The sequence below is a fragment of the Rhamphochromis sp. 'chilingali' genome (genome assembly GCF_963969265.1).
Source record: "Rhamphochromis sp. 'chilingali' genome assembly, chromosome: 7".
Lineage (NCBI taxonomy): Eukaryota > Metazoa > Chordata > Actinopteri > Cichliformes > Cichlidae > Rhamphochromis > Rhamphochromis sp. 'chilingali'.
In genome coordinates, this window is record NC_137934.1 from 10,266,116 (window position 1) to 10,275,049 (window position 8,934).

At 38.2% G+C, this 8,934-nt stretch overlaps 1 protein-coding gene across 1 annotated transcript in view; it reads right to left on the bottom strand.

Moving 5' to 3' along the window:
- The window catches only part of adipor2 (adiponectin receptor 2), a 31,738-nt gene extending 23,009 nt beyond the window's left edge, over positions 1 to 8,729 (bottom strand). Inside the window, exon 1 of the mRNA XM_080886394.1 lies at positions 8,579 to 8,729. The gene's annotated coding sequence lies outside the window, so the exon portion shown is untranslated. The remainder of the gene's footprint in view (positions 1 to 8,578) is intronic.
- Between the last annotated feature and the right edge of the window lie 205 nt (positions 8,730 to 8,934).

An 8,934-nucleotide genomic window follows, 5' to 3' on the forward strand; every position in this document is an offset into this window, starting at 1 on the left:
AAGAAATCAATCCAGGACACTAACAGCAAACTCGGATAAAAGTGGGGAAAGAAAGCCACCGAGGAAAGAAAGACAATAAGAACAACTGAAGGCTGAGCGGAAACATCAATGCGGATTGATTTGCTCTCGATTTCTTTATTCCTCCTGAAGGAAAACTAGGAGTGGTGAACATCTGGCAGCTGCAGAAAGTGGAAGTATAGCGGGGGGAAAAAGCCAAAAAGCAGAATTACCCATTTCTGCTTCTTAAAACGTGCACTGACAACGATTTTAGGTCGACAGGACGATCGCTCATGATGGCTGTGACCATTTTTGCTCTAAATCACAGCTGCCACAATTATCATATGTAAAAATAAAGCTGGAAAATATTATAAAAATAATATCTCATCATGATAAATAGATACAAAACAGATCAAATGGCTCATGCTTAAAATTTCTGTTTTTTACTCCTATATGGAGCTGTGCTGTTAAATTTCATTTAAACACATGAATCCAAATAGTTCTACTGAGGTTATATTAACCATGTCTTATAGTTCCATCACGGAAAGATAGTTTCACAATAATGACCGTTATCATTTTATTGCCAAGCAATATGTACAAATGACCTGTAATAGAGGACATAGGTGTGGTGGGTGCCTTAATGTCTCTCCAGATAGCCGAGGGGAAAAAAATGTGAGGACCTTCATTATAGGTGAAAGCAGTGGACAGAAGCAGGTGAAAACCTCACTTCTGCAAAATAAGGCAGACAGAGAGAATAGAGAGATGCAAGAAATAAATGTGAGTGAAGGGCAGAAAGTATGACTCATTAAACTCATCCTTTGCAGCATCATCTGCTTGGCAGACAGGCAACTATGCCTGTGGACTGCATCAGTGTGTGGGTGTTTGTGTAATGACACACAGTTGTAGGTCATAGACTAGTGCAAATTAAACAGAGTTTGCTTTACTTTGATTTAGTGAAAAGCAAATGTAGGACAAAGGTCAGCATAGTACAAGTAGTGTTGCTCTTCCTGCTGCAGAAATAAAACAAAAAACAAAACTGTGTTCAAACATAGAGACGGATAACCGTTTCAAATTCCAGAGAGAGACCAGGAAAAGATGTCTTTTTTCCTGCTCCCCCTTTGGTGCAAAAATGTTCTCTTGTATTGACTGATTATGAGTTTATATATTATTATTGGTTCTGTTATTATTAAAATAATTTACAGATTCAACATTTGTGTGTCTGCGGTACTCTTGTGTTACTGGTACTTAGTAGTGCTTTACCTTGCAAATTTTGGGGGAGATAATACATATTCACTTAAGATGCTGTAAAAAATAAAAAAATAAAAATAAATAAAAATAAATGTAACCAACTAAAATCTAAAAATCATGATAAACCAATATCTAACCACTGCCTGGATTGGGTGTCAGTGGGTAACATACTGTAGGACGGAGGATAATAGCAGCAAAAGGTAAGCAGTCTAAAGGTTTTTCTACCAGTTGACATGACTGAAGAGCTCTAATGCATGACGCATCCTCCATTGGCCTCCTTCACTTTGGCTACGTTCACACTACAGGTCTTAATGCTCAATTCTGATTTTTTGATCAAATCTGATTTTTTTTGTCTGCTTGTTCACACTACAAATAAAATGTAACAGCAAACACGCTCTAGTGTGAACCCTCAAAGCGGCCTGTATGCACAAAAAAAGACGTCACACACACAACGCGCTCTGTTTAGACCCAGACCAAACAATGTTTGACTGACGGCCCTTAATATAAAGACTTGTTTCGGACTTTACGTTTCCCAATTTTGCTTTAAGTTATAAAGTTATTTTGTTATTTACATATGGCCTAATAATTATCCTTATTGCTTTTTTAGAGAGGAGCAGTGCTTCAAAGAATAGTTGCAGATTTCTGTCAGAATCTGCAGATTATACAGTACAAATAAAATGTTCACGTTTCTCCAATGCTGTCTTCCCAAAAGTTTCACTAACATCTACGCTGGATGGCCAGGAAGCGTTCGCGATGCATTCTCAGGCGCTTCTCCGGCGCTGATAATTGGCGTCTGTCTTGTGTCAGTGATGTAAAAGACGGATTTAATGCGACATGACCATTCAAACAGCAGTCGCTTTCTAAAACATCATACGAAAGTGACCCAGATCGGATTTGAAAATATCGGATTTGTGCCAGTCACACTGTCAGACCATGATCGGATTGGGTCGCATAGGGTCAAAAAAGTCAGATTTGATGCGCTTTCGCCTGCAGTGTGAACGTAGCCTTTGTCACCGTGGTACAGCAGCTGTTGTGAATCTTTTATTGCACCTACTGTAACATAAGGTGTTTTCATCAAATCGATTAATATTATTTTACTTGTGTGTGTCTCTTGTGTGTGACTCACAGTGAAACTGAGAGGAAAAGGAGGAACCAGCTTGACTGGGAGGGACAGCAATACAATGGCTTGCAAAAACTAGAGCAAATAATTGTGGTAAATATATATATATTTTTTAACTTGGCAATCTTTAAGTCAAGCCTATGTCGAACATATTTTTGCACTGTTTTTCCTATTTACTATTCTTTTTCCTTCTAAGTTGAGATGGGATAATGTCTGAAGTCTGATTCTCAGAGTGTTCTGTAAAAGAAGACACTCAAACCTAGTTTAATGGTGTTGTATTGCAACCGGAAAACTTTAATAACTGCGTCCCTGCTTTATCTCTACAGGTACTGACTGTTAAGTTGTTAATGTTGTCAGAAGGAAGTACATGTTAAAGGAACAAAAGTCAAGCTGCTCGAGTCACTTTTTAGTCACCTTCTGGACTGCTACTTAATCAACATAACGCATTTTTTAACCAAAGCAATAACACACATTTAGCATGACACAGGCCCAAAGCAGGGATCATCGAAGTAAAATAATCTACCCAATGTTGCTTAATATCCAGCCTGGGTATGACAATCAATTTTTTCATGACCAAACAGGTTGCACAAGTTTGTCTGTCTTATGTCAAGCAGAACAGGTTTACACAGATCTGAATTTTCTCCCTTCTTGTAAATATACACATAATATAGAAGTTTTAACACAAAATAAAGGTGAAACAAATAAGTCCACTTATTGAGCATCTAAACTTGCTAAGTCTATATCAAAGTACATTAGCAGACTTTCTTAATGTAAAAATAGCCAATGAACAGAAAGTAGGTCGCAGTATGTTTACATAAGGACTGTTATTTAATACCGCCATTTAGATCTTCTATGTCAGCTTTTTTTTATAAACAAAAAACAAAAAACCAACTGATTTAAATGGAGATTAAAACAGACACTGGCCTCTGATATGTGTAAGCTCTTTTTAAATTGACATAAATTTAAGAGCCACAAACTTGTTGCATAAGATAAAAACTGCGCAACAACACACTTTGTTCAGTGACATTTCAACAACGTCATAAACTTTACTACAGACCTGCTGTCATGTTTTGTCAGATTTTGGCTATCTCCTTTCACTATGCATATATTAGTACCAGTCAAAACAAACAAAAACAAAAAAATCTTTGCCTCGGAAAGGCAGGGAATTGTGAGATAACAGTGAATGCAGTTAGGTTTATGTGGGAGTATTTTAATTAGTGCAGGAATTTTCCATTGTTGGTGAAGACTCTTGTCTCATTAAACTGTCAATATCTTAAGCCCCTGACCTTGTTTATGCAGACACTGAGAAAAATGGTTTTGACGTCAATACCTTACATCTATTTTTTGCTTTCTGTGCACCTTTGGTTCTGTTCCTACAAAGCAATTATTCGTGTGCATTTATCAGCTATGTTTGAGAAAGTTAAACTTAGGTAAGGTCCTACGCAGTTTTACGCTGTCCTCAAAACTGCATTTACCTAATTGTGCTTTATAACATGTGCATGTTCCTACACGCATCGAACAAGCCACTCTTTGTATGTGTAGCTGCCTCGTAGTGATTTAAACCTGATGTTTAGAGACCACATGGCTGCCTTTACTGTTCTCGGGGACTATATGGCTCCCCTGAGACATCCTTTAAATTTAACAAACCTATACACACCCTCCTACACTCTTTATCCACACACCTAAAGTTAAGAGATTGGATAGAGTGAATAAGTGTTTGCTTTTACCTACTTGCAGCTTCACACGGGTGGGGTCAGCTTCTGGAGTAAATTAGCACACGTCAGACTACTTGACAGCCAGTTTAGCATGTTTTTCTACATCAAACACAATCCCAGTTTTAGAGCTTTTGTTCTAAAACAGTTGCTGAGCGTGTCTCTACTGGTGACCTGATAAGTCCTGATGAAACAGTGACTTTCTGATGCTGGAGTCTTATGATGGAAAGCTAAACAAAGGCAACCAGTGTGATGTAATCTACACACACACACACACACACACACACACACACACACACACACACACACACACACACACACACACACACTTTTGTTCTCAGCTTTGCAGCACACACACAGTACAGTTCCCCCCCATGCTTGACAGACATGGTTGTAGGTGAATATGCCGCGCCACAGTTTTTGCTCAAATAGTGACCTCCCCCCAAAAAGATATTATATATTAAAGATATTGTAAAATGACATTTACTGAGGACAGCATGTACAAAAACATTTTCACTAACCAATAACGCATTGACCTGATTACCAAAGGAGAACCCTGTGGTCAGACCAGTAAACACAGAGTTGTGCTATAAACTGGTGGGTCCAGGCACCAGACGCCATGCTGGTTTTATTGTAATACTCTTAATATCCTTCAAATGATGCAGTCTAAAGGGGAAATCTTCTCTATAGCTGAAGAGCTCATCACCTGTGATTTGTGTGGAAGTAATTCAATACGCTGAAAGGGTTTGGAGCACGTGCTCCAGATGGAGAAAATAACATGAAACAGCCACATGGTTCTGCCTGTTACTTTGAGTCGCAGACTGGTGATGAAGGCTAAAATATCGAACATGATACAGAAAAATCACTTAACAAACTGTCCTTGAAATTACGTAAACATCTCAAGGCCCGAAGTAAACAATACTGAGACCACATCCTGAGCAAATTACTAGTGGAGGGAAAATATTAGAAGATGAAGCTTTTAGTCTCTAACTGGAACCAAAGAAAAAAGCCCATAACCCATCAACCACGTGACCACATCAAGGTCACTGTGCTGCTGGCTCTGCTGGAGAAACAGCACAACCAAATGTTTTCAGACACTAGGTGGTAATCTAAAAGTAGGTCAAATGAACAGAAATGAGACCTGAAAATGAAAGAGGGAACCTAAAGCCACTAAACACAAACTTGTTATTCTGTGTCATGTGGAGCAGACTGGATAAAACACAAGTTTACTTTTTGTTTTCTAAGGATTACAGTAAGATATTTTAATGGGGAGTCAAGCAATAAAGTTGACTGATTAGCTCAGGTTATGTTTTTTTGTAATTAAAAATCTTTTTCAGATTCTGCAACACGTGTTCTTTACACAAGGCATGTGCATGAAGATAACTAAAGGTTTTAAAAATAATAGTTAAACAGTTAAAATTACCACTGCTGATTTCTTTCAGACCACTTGCCATGTTATCCAATGAAATGTCAGAAAAACTTGTTTTTTGGGGGGTTTTGTGACTCACAGACAATACCACAAATACAGATATGAGAGACTAGAAGGAGTACACTTTTAGCACTGCTAATCAACTGATTCTTTGCTAATTTACTTTCTGTTGATCTACTAATCAATTAATTGTTTTGGTTATACACAATTGAACTTTACGACTGAAATTAGTTTTACTGCAAATCTAGTGACTCATCTGCTAGTCTTCAAAGTACAAACTCACACACATGCAGACACATTTTAACATAGTTTACACTGTTTAGAGTACAAGCTGGGAGTATTGTGTGTCTCTCCAGGCCTATTTAGGCAACAGCATTTGAACAAACCATTTTAAACAAAGGCCTGAGTTTTTTTGTTTTGTTTGGCACACAACAACACAAACAGAGACAAACACACACACACCCCTGTTGTGCATGAAAAAGAAAAAAAGGACTAAAGAGAAGGGAAATATAAGAGAAAGAGAGCAGCTACTCTGTGTTATGATCAATCAACTTAGCAATGACAGATCTCTACTATTCTTAGAAGCTATGTTTAGCTGCTCTCCTGCCTGGCACGCTGTCAAAGGCTGACTTCATTATACATTAAGTTCTCCAGAGAGTTGAACTTCCTGGAGAAATATGACGTATTGCTCAATAACCATGTCTAGCTGGTGTGGTACAAACATAACCTACGCAACAGATTCAGTTTTTCTATAACAACAAATCAATATCCTCCAACAAGAAATTACTACAAAAACTTATGGCGTGGTCCTGTGAGAACCCTGCTCTATGCACAACTTGACTTTTCTACAGGGCATGGACTTTATGTAAAACCCAATGCATGCATCTGCTTTGCATCCTTGTGTGGATTTTCAAATAGAAGACACATACAGGTACTTGAGAATTGAAGTAGGTAGTGTGGGTGTATGTAATTCTGTTTACAGGCAACGGTTTTAAGGTTCTTTCTGGTGCTGTTAAGGTCAACAAAAGCTAAACTTGAACTTGGAAATAATGACAGAGCAAAGTAAGGGCAGGGCCCTACTGGAAAGACAAGAATAAAAGAAATTCAAACATAAAGAAATGCATAAAATATCCAATTAAAAAAAAAAAAAGATGCTCCATGAAATATCCATAAGCTAATCTCAATTTAGGGCAGAGCTGGAAGTGTTTCTGTGCATATAAAGTTTGGATTCAGGACAAATGTGTTATAAGCTACCCCAGCCAATAAAAAATGTATGAGATGACTTCATGTTTTGTGGCAAACCGAACTGTTAAAATACTGAAATGGGATGGGCATTCATATAATATTCAGCTAAAAGGAAATATTAGGTAGCATAACAATCCAAAGAGTACATACACAAGGGTGGGAAATTAGTGAAAGAACACAACTAAGTGCCCTCATAGGGTGTTCAGCGGAAAAAAAAAAAAAAAGTGTCTTTGTGCTATTTCTACAAGTTTCCAGACAACTTCTAAAGGGATGTCCAGAAGATATTCTTCTATAGAGTGTGTTGTACAAGATGCAAAGTCCAAGATCTCCCACAGGTTTTATTGAGATTGAGATCTCCTGACTTACAGTTTGCTAATCAGGGTCAGCACCAGGACTGATGGATTGAGTGGGCAACAAACGTTAACACGGGGTACTGGTATGCTCAATTTTTTTTTGGAAGTTTTAAGTGAGATCATTCTTTAAAAACAATCTCACAAGCTGATGATGGGCTTTTTTAGTTCCAAAGAGGTATACATAAGGCATCATGGGCCAATGTGCTCCAAAATCAGCATTTACCTCATCTCTGATTGGTGCAAATGCTCTTAACTAATATTAACCCAATAATTAACACAGGCTTGGTTGTTACTACAATAACTTGTAGGCATTCAAGACTATTATTATCAAATATCATAATTTACTTACAGTTGTAAATGTACAGAAAATTTAGCTGAGGAAGTACAGTGACCATTTTGAACCGGCCTTCAGTGTTGTCTCCTGGTGATGAGTGTCATAATGTAACAATCATATTTCCATAAAGTTAAGTATTTTTTAATGAATGTTAGAAGATAAGATGAATCAACTATTCCTCACACATGAAAGAAATGACTATAGCTTTCTGAAAAAAAAAAAGTTACAGGTCACACTGACTTACACAAAATCACCTCTTTTAGGATTGTTAACAGGAGCTCAGCTTACACCTTTTTAAAAAAAAATAATAAAAAAAATAGGAACACAGATTTAACAAGTCATCAATGACTAACAAAGGAAGAAGGTGGAAAGCACAGTATGCATTTAAGATGAACAAAACTGACTCTACAAAAGACTGTCAAGTGATTAAATGAATCAGCCTAAACAGCAGCTTCCCGCTTCTTTTATTTTAGATGACAAGCTTCGAATACACTGAAGAGCCACTCAGAGTAAACTCACAGTACCCGGAGTCAACACAACACGGGAGCAAGCAAGACAAAGAAACCTAAAACTCTAGCTGCACTACGTTTTTGTTGACAGCGACAATTCGTTTACTTTTACTACAAGACATACACCAAGGGGCGTTTTTATTTGTATAACATTACGTTGACGAAAAAATATTTCTTACGTTTGACACGAGCTGTAATAAGAAGCAGACTGCTGCTCAGCGACAGGCAGCGATGATGGTTTGTTTACACCGAGCTAGCGGGCTGGCTAGTCCGCTAACAAGAGCTGACACCTCCGAAAGAACCCAGATAACTCTTTAAGAAAGCTTCTTTTTCTTTTGACAGCCTCCCAGAGCCACCTATCTACCTCCAAATATGCCAAATATGCTCTCACAAGAATAAAAATGACTTGGAAAAAGAAAGCAAAGCTGTGCTTTCTAGCTGGCTAGCAGACTATGCCGTTGTTTTGACAGCCCAGAATTAGCTGAATAGCAAAGCTGCTAGCTGGCAGGTTACATTCAGGGTGGCGCTAACGTTACGCCAGGAAAGTCCGACAAGAAATAAAACAGCTCTAAACAAGACAGAACAACAACAATAAGAATTAACAGAAACAAATGAGAATTGTAGTACTCACCTGCTCCGGATGACCTGGTCTGTCCGTAGTCTGGCTATAGATACTACAGCTGAGGGAGAGTTGTGGTGGGTACTCTGCTCTGCTCTCTCCACTATAAGCAGCTTCTCACAGTCTCTGGACTAGACTGGACCCAGAAACGACGGGAGGCAGGCATTCACTGAGTGACGCCGCTCGCATGAGCTTGCATGAGCCAATCACATCGCACTTTATGAAAACTCACCAATCAGAGACTATCAGGAACAGAAAGGTACATTCCATAAACGAAGAAGCGTTTTTGTAGTTTTTATTCATAGGCCGAGTTTATAATCGTAAATGATCAAGAATTAAATCACATTATAACCATATTCCGCACTTGA